Source organism: Syngnathus typhle, unplaced genomic scaffold (genome assembly GCF_033458585.1).
Source record: "Syngnathus typhle isolate RoL2023-S1 ecotype Sweden unplaced genomic scaffold, RoL_Styp_1.0 HiC_scaffold_41, whole genome shotgun sequence".
NCBI lineage: Eukaryota > Metazoa > Chordata > Actinopteri > Syngnathiformes > Syngnathidae > Syngnathus > Syngnathus typhle.
This window is the reverse complement of record NW_026871947.1, coordinates 316438-328502: the sequence shown is the minus strand read 5'-3', so window position 1 is coordinate 328502 and position 12065 is coordinate 316438. Positions and strand designations below refer to the sequence as shown.

Sequence of the window (12065 nt, the reverse complement as noted above, 5' to 3'; positions counted from 1 at the left end):
AGAGCGTTTTTTTCGATGCCAACCTAACCAGAGTGACGGGAGCGGCACAATTCAGAAAAAGCGCTCAGCTCGCCGAGAAAATGCGATTTAAGCAATAAAATTAAAAATGCTTATAAAACATAAACCAAACGTTGGAGGTGGTCATTTCTTCATGCGCAGTGATAAACTCGGCACTCTAAAGCACCCGGAGCGTTTTTTTCGATGCCAACCTAACCATAGTGACGGGAGCGGCACAATTCAGAAAAAGTGCTCAGCTCGCCGAGAAAATGCGATTTAAGCAATAAAATTAAAAATGCTTATAAAACATAAACCAAACGTTGGAGGTGGTCATTTCTTCATGCGCAGTGAATAACTCGGCACTCTAAAGCACCCGAGAGCGTTTTTTTCGATGCCAACCTAACCAGAGTGACGGGAGCGGCACAATTCAGAAAAAGTGCTCAGCTCGCCGAGAAAATGCGATTTAAGCAATAAAATTAAAAATGCTTATAAAACATAAACCAAACGTTCGAGGTGGTCATTTCTTAATGCGGAGTAATAAACTCGGCACTCTAAAGCACCCGTGAGCGTTTTTTTCCATGCCAACCTAACCAGAGTGACGGGAGCGGCACAATTCAGAAAAAGTGCTCAGCTCGCCGAGAAAATGCGATTTAAGCAATAAAATTAAAAATGCTTATAAAACATAAACCAAACGTTGGAGGTGGTCATTTCTTCATGCGCAGTGATAAAGTCGGCACTCTAAAGCACCCGAGAGCGTTTTTTTCGATGCCAACCTAACCAGAGTGACGGGAGCGGCACAATTCAGAAAAAGTGCTCAGCTCGCCGAGAAAATGCGATTTAAGCAATAAAATTAAAAATGCTTATTAAACATAAACCAAACGTTGGAGGTGGTCATTTCTTCATGCGCAGTGATAAACTCGGCACTCTAAAGCACCCGAGAGCGTTTTTTTCGATGCCAACCTAACCAGAGTGACGGGAGCGGCACAATTCAGAAAAAGTGCTCAGCTCGCCGAGAAAATGCGATTTAAGCAATAAAACTAAAAATGCTTATAAAACATAAACCAAACGTTGGAGGTGGTCATTTCTTCATGCGCAGTGAATAACTCGGCACTCTAAAGCACCCGAGAGCGTTTTTTTCGATGCCAACCTAACCAGAGTGACGGGAGCGGCACAATTCAGAAAAAGCGCTCAGCTCGCCGAGAAAATGCGATTTAAGCAATAAATTTAAAAATGCTTATAAAACATAAACCAAACGTTGGAGGTGGTCATTTCTTCATGCGCAGTGATAAACTCGGCACTCTAAAGCACCCGAGAGCGTTTTTTTCGATGCCAACCTAACCAGAGTGACGGGAGCGGCACAATTCAGAAAAAGTGCTCAGCTCGCCGAGAAAATGCGATTTAAGCAATAAAATTAAAAATACTTATAAAACATAAACCAAACGTTGGAGGTGGTCATTTCTTAATGCGCAGTAATAAACTCGGCACTCTAAAGCACCCGAGAGCGTTTTTTTCGATGCCAACCTAACCAGAGTGACGGGAGCGGCACAATTCAGAAAAAGCGCTCAGCTCGCCGAGAAAATGCGATTTAAGCAATAAAATTAAAAATGCTTATAAAACATAAACCAAACGTTGGAGGTGGTCATTTCTACATGCGCAGTGATAAACTCGGCACTCTAAAGCACCCGAGAGCGTTTTTTTCGATGCCAACCTAACCAGAGTGACGGGAGCGGCACAATTCAGAAAAAGTGCTCAGCTCGCCGAGAAAATGCGATTTAAGCAATAAAATTAAAAATGCTTATAAAACATAAACCAAACGTTGGAGGTGGTCATTTCTTCATGCGCAGTGATAAAGTCGGCACTCTAAAGCACCCGAGAGCGTTTTTTTCGATGCCAACCTAACCAGAGTGACAGGAGCGGCACAATTCAGAAAAAGTGCTCAGCTCGCCGAGAAAATGCGATTTAAGCAATAAAATTAAAAATGCTTATTAAACATAAACCAAACGTTGGAGGTGGTCATTTCTTCATGCGCAGTGATAAACTCGGCACTCTAAAGCACCCGAGAGCGTTTTTTTCGATGCCAACCTAACCAGAGTGACGGGAGCGGCACAATTCAGAAAAAGTGCTCAGCTCGCCGAGAAAATGCGATTTAAGCAATAAAATTAAAAATGCTTATAAAATATAAACCAAACGTTGGAGGTGGTCATTTCTTCATGCGCAGTGAATAACTCGGCACTCTAAAGCACCCGAGAGCGTTTTTTTCGATGCCAACCTAACCAGAGTGACGGGAGCGGCACAATTCAGAAAAAGTGCTCAGCTCGCCGAGAAAATGCGATTTAAGCAATAAAATTAAAAATGCTTATAAAACAATTAACCAAACGTTGGAGGTGGTCATTTCTTAATGCGCAGTAATAAACTCGGCACTCTAAAGCACCCGAGAGCGTTTTTTTCGATGCCAACCTAACCAGAGTGACGGGAGCGGCACAATTCAGAAAAAGTGCTCAGCTCGCCGAGAAAATGCGATTTAAGCAATAAAATTAAAAATGCTTATAAAACATAAACCAAACGTTGGAGGTGGTCATTTCTTCATGCGCAGTGATAAACTCGGCACTCTAAAGCACCCGAGAGCGTTTTTTTCGATGCCAACCTAACCAGAGTGACGGGAGCGGCACAATTCAGAAAAAGTGCTCAGCTCGCCGAGAAAATGCGATTTAAGCAATAAAATTAAAAATGCTTATAAAACATAAACCAAACGTTGGAGGTGGTCATTTCTTCATGCGCAGTGATAAACTCGGCACTCTAAAGCACCCGAGAGCGTTTTTTTCGATGCCAACCTAACCAGAGTGACGGGAGCGGCACAATTCAGAAAAAGCGCTCAGCTCGCCGAGAAAATGCGATTTAAGCAATAAAATTAAAAATGCTTATAAAACATAAACCAAACGTTGGAGGTGGTCATTTCTTCGTGCGCAGTGAATAACTCGGCACTCTAAAGCACCCGAGAGCGTTTTTTTCGATGCCAACCTAACCAGAGTGACGGGAGCGGCACAATTCAGAAAAATGGCTCAGCTCGCCGAGAAAATGCGATTTAAGCAATAAAATTAAAAATGCTTATAAAACATAAACCAAACGTTGGAGGTGGTCATTTCTTAATGGGCAGTAATAAACTCGGCACTCTAAAGCACCCGAGAGCGTTTTTTTCGATGCCAACCTAACCAGAGTGACGGGAGCGGCACAATTCAGAAAAAGTGCTCAGCTCACCGAGAAAATGCGATTTAAGTAATAAAATTAAAAATGCTTATTAAACATAAACCAAACGTTGGAGGTGGTAATTTCTTCATGCGCAGTGAATAACTCGGCACTCTAAAGCACCCGAGAGCGTTTTTTTCGATGCCAACCTAACCAGAGTGACGGGAGCGGCACAATTCAGAAAAAGTGCTCAGCTCGCCGAGAAAATGCGATTTAAGCAATAAAATTAAAAATGCTTATTAAACATAAACCAAACGTTGGAGGTGGTCATTTCTTCATGCGCAGTGAATAACTCGGCACTCTAAAGCACCCCAGAGCGTTTTTTTCGATGCCAACCTAACCAGAGTGACGGGAGCGGCACAATTCAGAAAAAGCGCTCAGCTCGCCGAGAAAATGCGATTTAAGCAATAAAATTAAAAATGCTTATAAAACATAAACCAAACGTTGGAGGTGGTCATTTCTTCATGCGCAGTGATAAACTCGGCACTCTAAAGCACCCGAGAGCGTTTTTTTCGATGCCAACCTAACCAGAGTGACGGGAGCGGCACAATTCAGAAAAAGCGCTCAGCTCGCCGAGAAAATGCGATTTAAGCAATAAAATTAAAAATGCTTATAAAACATAAACCAAACGTTGGAGGTGGTCATTTCTTCATGCGCAGTGAATAACTTGGCACTCTAAAGCACCCGAGAGCGTTTTTTTCGATGCCAACCTAACCAGAGTGACGGGAGCGGCACAATTCAGAAAAAGTGCTCAGCACGCCGAGAAAATGCGATTTAAGCAATAAAATTAAAAATGCTTAAAAAACATAAACCAAACATTGGAGGTGGTCATTTCTTCATGCGCAGTAATAAACTCGGCACTCTAAAGCACCCGAGAGCGTTTTTTTCGATGCCAACCTAACCAGAGTGACGGGAGCGGCACAATTCAGAAAAAGTGCTCAGCTCGCCGAGAAAATGCGATTTAAGCAATAAAATTAAAAATGCTTATAAAACATAAACCAAACGTTGGAGGTGGTCATTTCTTCATGCGCAGTGATAAACTCGGCACTCTAAAGCACCCGAGAGCGTTTTTTTCGATGCCAACCTAACCAGAGTGACGGGAGCGGCACAATTCAGAAAAAGTGCTCACCTCGCCGAGAAAATGCGATTTAAGCAATAAAATTAAAAATGCTTATAAAACATAAACCAAACGTTGGAGGTGGTCATTTCTTCATGCGCAGTGATAAACTCGGCACTCTAAAGCACCCGAGAGCGTTTTTTTCGATGCCAACCTAACCAGAGTGACGGGAGCGGCACAATTCAGAAAAAGTGCTCAGCTCGCCGAGAAAATGCGATTTAAGCAATAAAATTAAAAATGCTTATAAAACATAAAGGAAACGTTGGAGGTGGTCATTTCTTCATGCGCAGTGATAAACTCGGCACTCTCAAGCACCCGAGAGCGTTTTTTTCTATGCCAACCTAACCAGAGTGACGGGAGCGGCACACTTCAGAAAAAGTGCTCAGCTCGCCGAGAAAATGCGATTTAAGCAATAAAATTAAAAATGCTTATAAAACATAAACCAAACGTTGGAGGTGGTCATTTCTTAATGCGCAGTAATAAACTCGGCACTCTAAAGCACCCGAGAGCGTTTTTTTCGATGCCGACCTAACCAGAGTGACGGGAGCGGCACAATTCAGAAAAAGTGCTCAGCTCGCCGAGAAAATGCGATTTAAGCAATAAAATTAAAAATGCTTATAAAACATAAACCAAACGTTGGAGGTGGTCATTTCTTCATGCGCAGTGATAAACTCGGCACTCTAAAGCACCCGAGAGCGTTTTTTTCGATGCCAACCTAACCAGAGTGACGGGAGTGGCGCAATTCAGAAAAAGTGCTCAGCTCGCCGAGAAAATGCGATTTAAGCAATAAAATTAAAAATGCTTATAAAACATAAACCAAACGTTGGAGGTGGTCATTTCTTCATGCGTAGCGATAAACTCGGCACTCTAAAGCACCCGAGAGCGTTTTTTTTCGATGCCAACCTAACCAGAGTGACGGGAGCGGCACAATTCAGAAAAAGTGCTCAGCTCGCCGAGAAAATGCGATTTAAGCAATAAAATTAAAAATGCTTATAAAACACAAACCAAACGTTGGAGGTGGTCATTTCTTCATGCGCAGTGATAAACTCGGCACTCTAAAGCACCCGAGAGCGTTTTTTTCGATGCCAACCTAACCAGAGTGACGGGAGCGGCACAATTCAGAAAAAGTGCTCAGCTCGCCGAGAAAATGCGATTTAAGCAATAAAATTAAAAATGCTTATAAAACATAAAGGAAACGTTGGAGGTGGTCATTTCTTCATGCGCAGTGATAAACTCGGCACTCTCAAGCACCCGAGAGCGTTTTTTTCGATGCCAACCTAACCAGAGTGACGGGAGCGGCACACTTCAGAAAAAGTGCTCAGCTCGCCGAGAAAATGCGATTTAAGCAATAAAATTAAAAATGCTTATAAAACATAAACCAAACGTTGGAGGTGGTCATTTCTTAATGCGCAGTAATAAACTCGGCACTCTAAAGCACCCGAGAGCGTTTTTTTCGATGCCAACCTAACCAGAGTGACGGGAGCGGCACAATTCAGAAAAAGTGCTCAGCTCGCCGAGAAAATGCGATTTAAGCAATAAAATTAAAAATGCTTATAAAACATAAACCAAACGTTGGAGGTGGTCATTTATTCATGCGCAGTGAATAACTCGGCACTCTAAAGCACCCGAGAGCGTTTTTTTCGATGCCAACCTAACCAGAGTGACGGGAGCGGCACAATTCAGAAAAAGTGCTCAGCTCGCCGAGAAAATGCGATTAAAGCAATAAAATTAAAAATGCTTATTAAACATAAACCAAACGTTGGAGGTGGTCATTTCTTCATGCGCAGTGATAAACTCGGCACTCTAAAGCACCCGAGAGCGTTTTTTTCGATGCCAACCTAACCAGAGTGACGGGAGCGGCACAATTCAGAAAAAGTGCTCAGCTCGCCGAGAAAATGCGATTTAAGCAATAAAATTAAAAATGCTTATAAAACATAAACCAAACGTTGGAGGTGGTCATTTCTTCATGCGCAGTGAATCACTCGGGACTCTAAAGCACCCGAGAGCGTTTTTTTCGATCACTGTTAAAAATGGCTGTGATATCTACAGTTAATCACTGTATTAAACACAGTAACCTTACTGTGTATGATCTTTACAGTAAGTCGCTGTAATTGTTACAGTTAGACAGTGTAAACACGACAAAATCACAGTAGTATAAGTATTACAGTGGAAAACACAGTAGTTGAAGCATTACTGTAAGAAAAATCACAATAGCCAGTATTATACTGTAAATAGAAACGTAAGCTACTGTATTTTTATTGTCAATGTCGTTGATGAATGAACATTGAGAATTTATATTAACAGATTTTTATTTATATATATATATATATATATATATATATATTATACATATTATCTGTTTATTTATTATTTATTCATCACTCTTACTATTGATTGTTTGAATTTTTGCCTTGTTTTTATATTGTGTCGCGTACTTGTATGTCTATCGTGTTATGTGTCTCGTCACCGTGGGATAGAGAAAACGTCATTTCGCTCTCTTTGTGTGTTGTGACATGTGGAGAGATTGACAATAAAGCTGACTTTGACTTTAAGGTTTTGACTTTGATATATATATATATATATATATATTATATGATATATATATATATATGTATATCATAATGAAATCAATAATTATCATATAAATATCATATAAAAATTATGACTTCAATAATCATTATGTCATAATGACTTACCATGGCATTTTTTTTATTCCTAGCATTAGTTTTTTTCCGTTTTCTTTTTCACTGGCGGGTATGGGGTGACATGGGCTGACATGAATGTATCCAATGAGGATCGAGTGTGTTCAACGGTCCTGCTTTGAATGGCCAATCAGGTCAAAGTAAAGGGGACAAATCGCGATCACAGCGCTTGCATCTCTGGCTCCGACAACAACTTTTCTTATAAGACCTTGTCTTGTATTGTGTGTTTTTTTGTTGTGTTTCTATGTGTTTGCGTCGTCTGCGTTCATTTGTTTCACTTTGGCTGCGAAAACGGCACCGAGAGAGCGCTGTTTTTCGATCGCGAGAGAGAGGGCAGACAGAGCTAGCTACTGGTAACGTTAACTGTTAGCTAGCTTGTGATAGCAGTAACTTTAACTGACCAGATTGTCTTTTTTTTAAACTTACTGAAGCCACAAAATGATATATGTATATATATACATGTAGTACTTGCTGCGACAGTACGATGGTCGTTACTGTGTCGTTATTTTATATTTTTATGCTGCGCAAGAGAAGAGTATTTTCCCGCCTTTCTTTTTTTCTTCACCTTCTCCGCCTCCGTATGCGTTTTCCTTCGGGAGGCAGCACCACCAAGCACACGTCGCGACGTCCAGAAACTCGGTAAGTAGGACTACTATCACTATAAGTAATAAAATAAAATAGTAATACACAAGTAGTAATCAGTTTGCTTGCCATCAGTTACTATATATGCTCCTTTTATCTGTTTTATGTACAGCTTGTAAGATGTGTATGCTCCCTGCCCTGTTTTTACAGTCATTCATGTGAACCAGATCATTTATAAAATGGACTGCTGTGAAATATGATTTTTGTTATGTCTGACTTTAAGGAGAGACAATCCTGACTGCAAAAAAATGGATGCTGTCGATCGAGGGGAGGGTCATAATCCCACCTGCTGCTCACGTGGCTGACTTCACCACTGTCTTGGCCACTCTCTTCGCCTGTTACTATGTTTTCAACCTAGAGTATCAGGTGGAAACCTGCACAACTTTGGAATTTATTCAGAGGTATTAACCGATAAAATTATATACCTAACTTTATTCCCACTGGCCTTTTCTATATCTCTTTGATAATTGCAATTGTCTCAACCTGTAACTCATTTCATATGTTTTTGGTCAGGATTAATCCTGACTCCACCAAGTGCAGTGCCAAGGAGCAGATGAGCCGGAAGACTGGGAGAGTGGTGAGGAGAAAGACTTGATACATGAACCCCCATGTGATCTCCTTCATCATGGAGTTCATGAAGGCTTCACTTCATGGAGGCTAACTGACTAGATACAGGTGAGGTTCAGATAACGGTCACAACTAATTTGCATATCAGCTGTTTCAATGCAGAGATTTATTTTCTCTCCGATCTAACTTGCGACATATTCAAATCGATTTTTAATCATCTCATGAGTAATCGTTACATCCCTACTAATAATATAACTCCAACCTTGCTAATTGCATGAGTGTTCCTGCAGCCATGTGACACACTTCCTATCAGGAACAAGTATCTTGACATGACAACGACATCACCATCATCTTAATGTATTTTCTTCTTTAATTTCAGGGCTCCTGTTTTGTCCAAGCCCAAGGAAGTTTTGTCTAAAAGGTTTGGTAATGTGCTTTATGTTCCTGTTCACAAAAAAAATAAATAACCCTGTTAACAAATTTCTTGTTGTCTGTTGTTAATTGAAATATTTTAGAATATGGGTCATTCTATTAATGATTAATACTAAATCACTGATTCAGCATTTAAATTGTACAGTGAGAAACTCAATTTACAATGATTACCTGGTACCTACTGTTACTGCATTGCAATATACAATACCGTTCATTTGTTTGTACAGTAAATAAACCAGTTATTTAAAGGCAACTGAAAGCGCGGTATTTCATTGATATTTATTCTGCAGTTAAGCAACTAATACTGTAAATGCAAATAAAATCAGTTTTTAATTTTTTAGTATACAGTTAAAACATCTAACTGTAAATAAAACTGAAATCACAGTATTTAAATGTTATTTTGTATACAGTTAAACAACTAATACTGTAAACGCAACTGGAATCACAGTATTTAATTGTTATTTAGCATACAGTTAAAACATCTAATACTATAAATCCAACTGAAATCACAGTATTTAACTGTTATTTAGTCCACAGTTAAAACATCTAATACTGTAAATACAGCCAAAATCACAGTATTTAACTGGTTTTTGCTTTACAGTAAATACAATAATACTGTAAATAGGGAATACAGTATATCTACTGTAAAACGTTTTTACAGTAAGTTACTGGTTACTAGCTGCCAGTTAATTACTGTAAATTTCTCGGAAATTTTTTTACAGGAGTGACGGGAGCGGCACAATTCAGAAAAAGTGCTCAGCTCGCCGAGAAAATGCGATTTAAGCAATAAAATTAAAAATGCTTATAAAACATAAACCAAACGTTGGAGGTGGTCATTTCTTAATGCGCAGTAATAAACTCGGCACTCTAAAGCACCCGAGAGGGTTTTTTTCGATGCCAACCTAACCAGAGTGACGGGAGCGGCACAATTCAGAAAAAGCGCTCAGCTCGCCGAGAAAATGCGATTTAAGCAATAAAATTAAAAATGCTTATAAAACATAAACCAAACGTTGGAGGTGGTCATTTCTTCGTGCGCAGTGAATAACTCGGCACTCTAAAGCACCCGAGAGCGTTTTTTTCGATGCCAACCTAACCAGAGTGACGGGAGCGGCACAATTCAGAAAAAGTGCTCAGCTCGCCGAGAAAATGCGATTTAAGCAATAAAATTAAAAATGCTTATTAAACATAAACCAAACGTTGGAGGTGGTCATTTCTTCATGCGCAGTGATAAACTCGGCACTCTAAAGCACCCGAGAGCGTTTTTTTCGATGCCAACCTAACCAGAGTGACGGGAGCGGCACAATTCAGAAAAAGAGCTCAGCTCGCCGAGAAAATGCGATTTAAGCAATAAAACTAAAAATGCTTATAAAACATAAACCAAACGTTGGAGGTGGTCATTTCTTCATGCGCAGTGAATAACTCGGCACTCTAAAGCACCCGAGAGCGTTTTTTTCGATGCCAACCTAACCAGAGTGACGGGAGCGGCACAATTCAGAAAAAGCGCTCAGCTCGCCGAGAAAATGCGATTTAAGCAATACATTTAAAAATGCTTATAAAACATAAACCAAACGTTGGAGGTCGTCATTTCTTCATGCGCAGTGATAAACTCGGCACTCTAAAGCACCCGAGAGCGTTTTTTTTCGATGCCAACCTAACCAGAGTTACGGGAGCGGCACAATTCAGAAAAAGCGCTCAGCTCGCCGAGAAAATGCGATTTAAGCAATAAAATTAAAAATGCTTATAAAACATAAACCAAACGTTGGAGGTGGTCATTTCTTCATGCGCAGTGATGAACTCGGCACTCTAAAGCACCCGAGAGCGTTTTTTTCGATGCCAACCTAACCAGAGTGACGGGAGCGGCACAATTCAGAAAAAGCGCTCAGCTCGCCGAGAAAATGCGATTTAAGCAATAAAATTAAAAATGCTTATAAAACATAAACCAAACGTTGGAGGTGGTCATTTCTTCATGCGCAGTGATAAACTCGGCACTCTAAAGCACCCGAGAGCGTTTTTTTCGATGCCAACCTAACCAGAGTGACGGGAGCGGCACAATTCAGAAAAAGTGCTCAGCTCGCCGAGAAAATGCGATTTAAGCAATAAAATTAAAAATGCTTATAAAACATAAACCAAACGTTGGAGGTGGTCATTTCTTCATGCGCAGTGAATAACTCGGCACTCTAAAGCACCCGAGCGCGTTTTTTTCGATGCCAACCTAACCAGAGTGACGGGAGCGGCACAATTCAGAAAAAGTGCTCAGCTCGCCGAGAAAATGCGATTTAAGCAATAAAATTAAAAATGCTTATAAAACATAAACCAAACGTTGGAGGTGGTCATTTCTTAATGCGCAGTAATAAACTCGGCACTCTAAAGCACCCGTGAGCGTTTTTTTCGATGCCAACCTAACCAGAGTGACGGGAGCGGCACAATTCAGAAAAATTGCTCAGCTCGCCGAGAAAATGCGATTTAAGCAATAAAATTAAAAATGCTTATAAAACATAAACCAAACGTTGGAGGTGGTCATTTCTTCATGCGCAGTGAATAACTCGGCACTCTAAAGCACCCGAGAGCGTTTTTTTCGATGCCAACCTAACCAGAGTGACGGGAGCGGCACAATTCAGAAAAAGCGCTCAGCTCGCCGAGAAAATGCGATTTTAAGCAATACATTTAAAAATGCTTATAAAACATAAACGAAACGTTGGAGGTGGTCATTTCTTCATGCGCAGTGATAAACTCGGCACTCTAAAGCACCCGAGAGCGTTTTTTTCGATGCCAACCTAACCAGAGTGACGGGAGCGGCACAATTCAGAAAAAGTGCTCAGCTCGCCGAGAAAATGCGATTTAAGCAATAAAATTAAAAATGCTCATAAAACATAAACCAAACGTTGGAGGTGGTCATTTCTTCATGCGCAGTGAATAACTCGGCACTCTAAAGCACCCGAGAGCGTTTTTTTCGATGCCAACCTAACCAGAGTGACGGGAGCGGCACAATTCAGAAAAACTGCTCAGCTCGCCGAGAAAATGCGATTTAAGCAATAAAATTAAAAATGCTTATAAAACATAAACCAAACGTTGGAGGTGGTCATTTCTTCATGCGCAGTGAATAACTCGGCACTCTAAAGCACCCGAGAGCGTTTTTTTCGATGCCAACCTAACCAGAGTGACGGGAGCGGCACAATTCAGAAAAAGTGCTCAGCTCGCCGAGAAAATGCGATTTAAGCAATAAAATTAAAAATGCTTATAAAACATAAACCAAACGTTGGAGGTGGTCATTTCTTAATGCGCAGTAATAAACTCGGCACTCTAAAGCACCCGTGAGCGTTTTTTTCGATGCCAACCTAACCAGAGTGACGGGAGCGGCACAATTC

The 12065-nt window shown here is 40.6% G+C and overlaps 1 long non-coding RNA gene across 1 annotated transcript; it reads left to right on the top strand.

Annotated features, from left to right (window-relative positions):
* The first annotated feature begins 7217 nt into the window (after positions 1-7217).
* On the top strand, positions 7218-8728 carry LOC133147304 (uncharacterized). Its single transcript, XR_009711629.1, has 4 exons — positions 7218-7698; positions 7925-8102; positions 8215-8376; positions 8648-8728. It is a non-coding gene; the product is annotated as an uncharacterized LOC133147304 (long non-coding RNA).
* The last annotated feature ends 3337 nt before the right edge of the window (positions 8729-12065 follow it).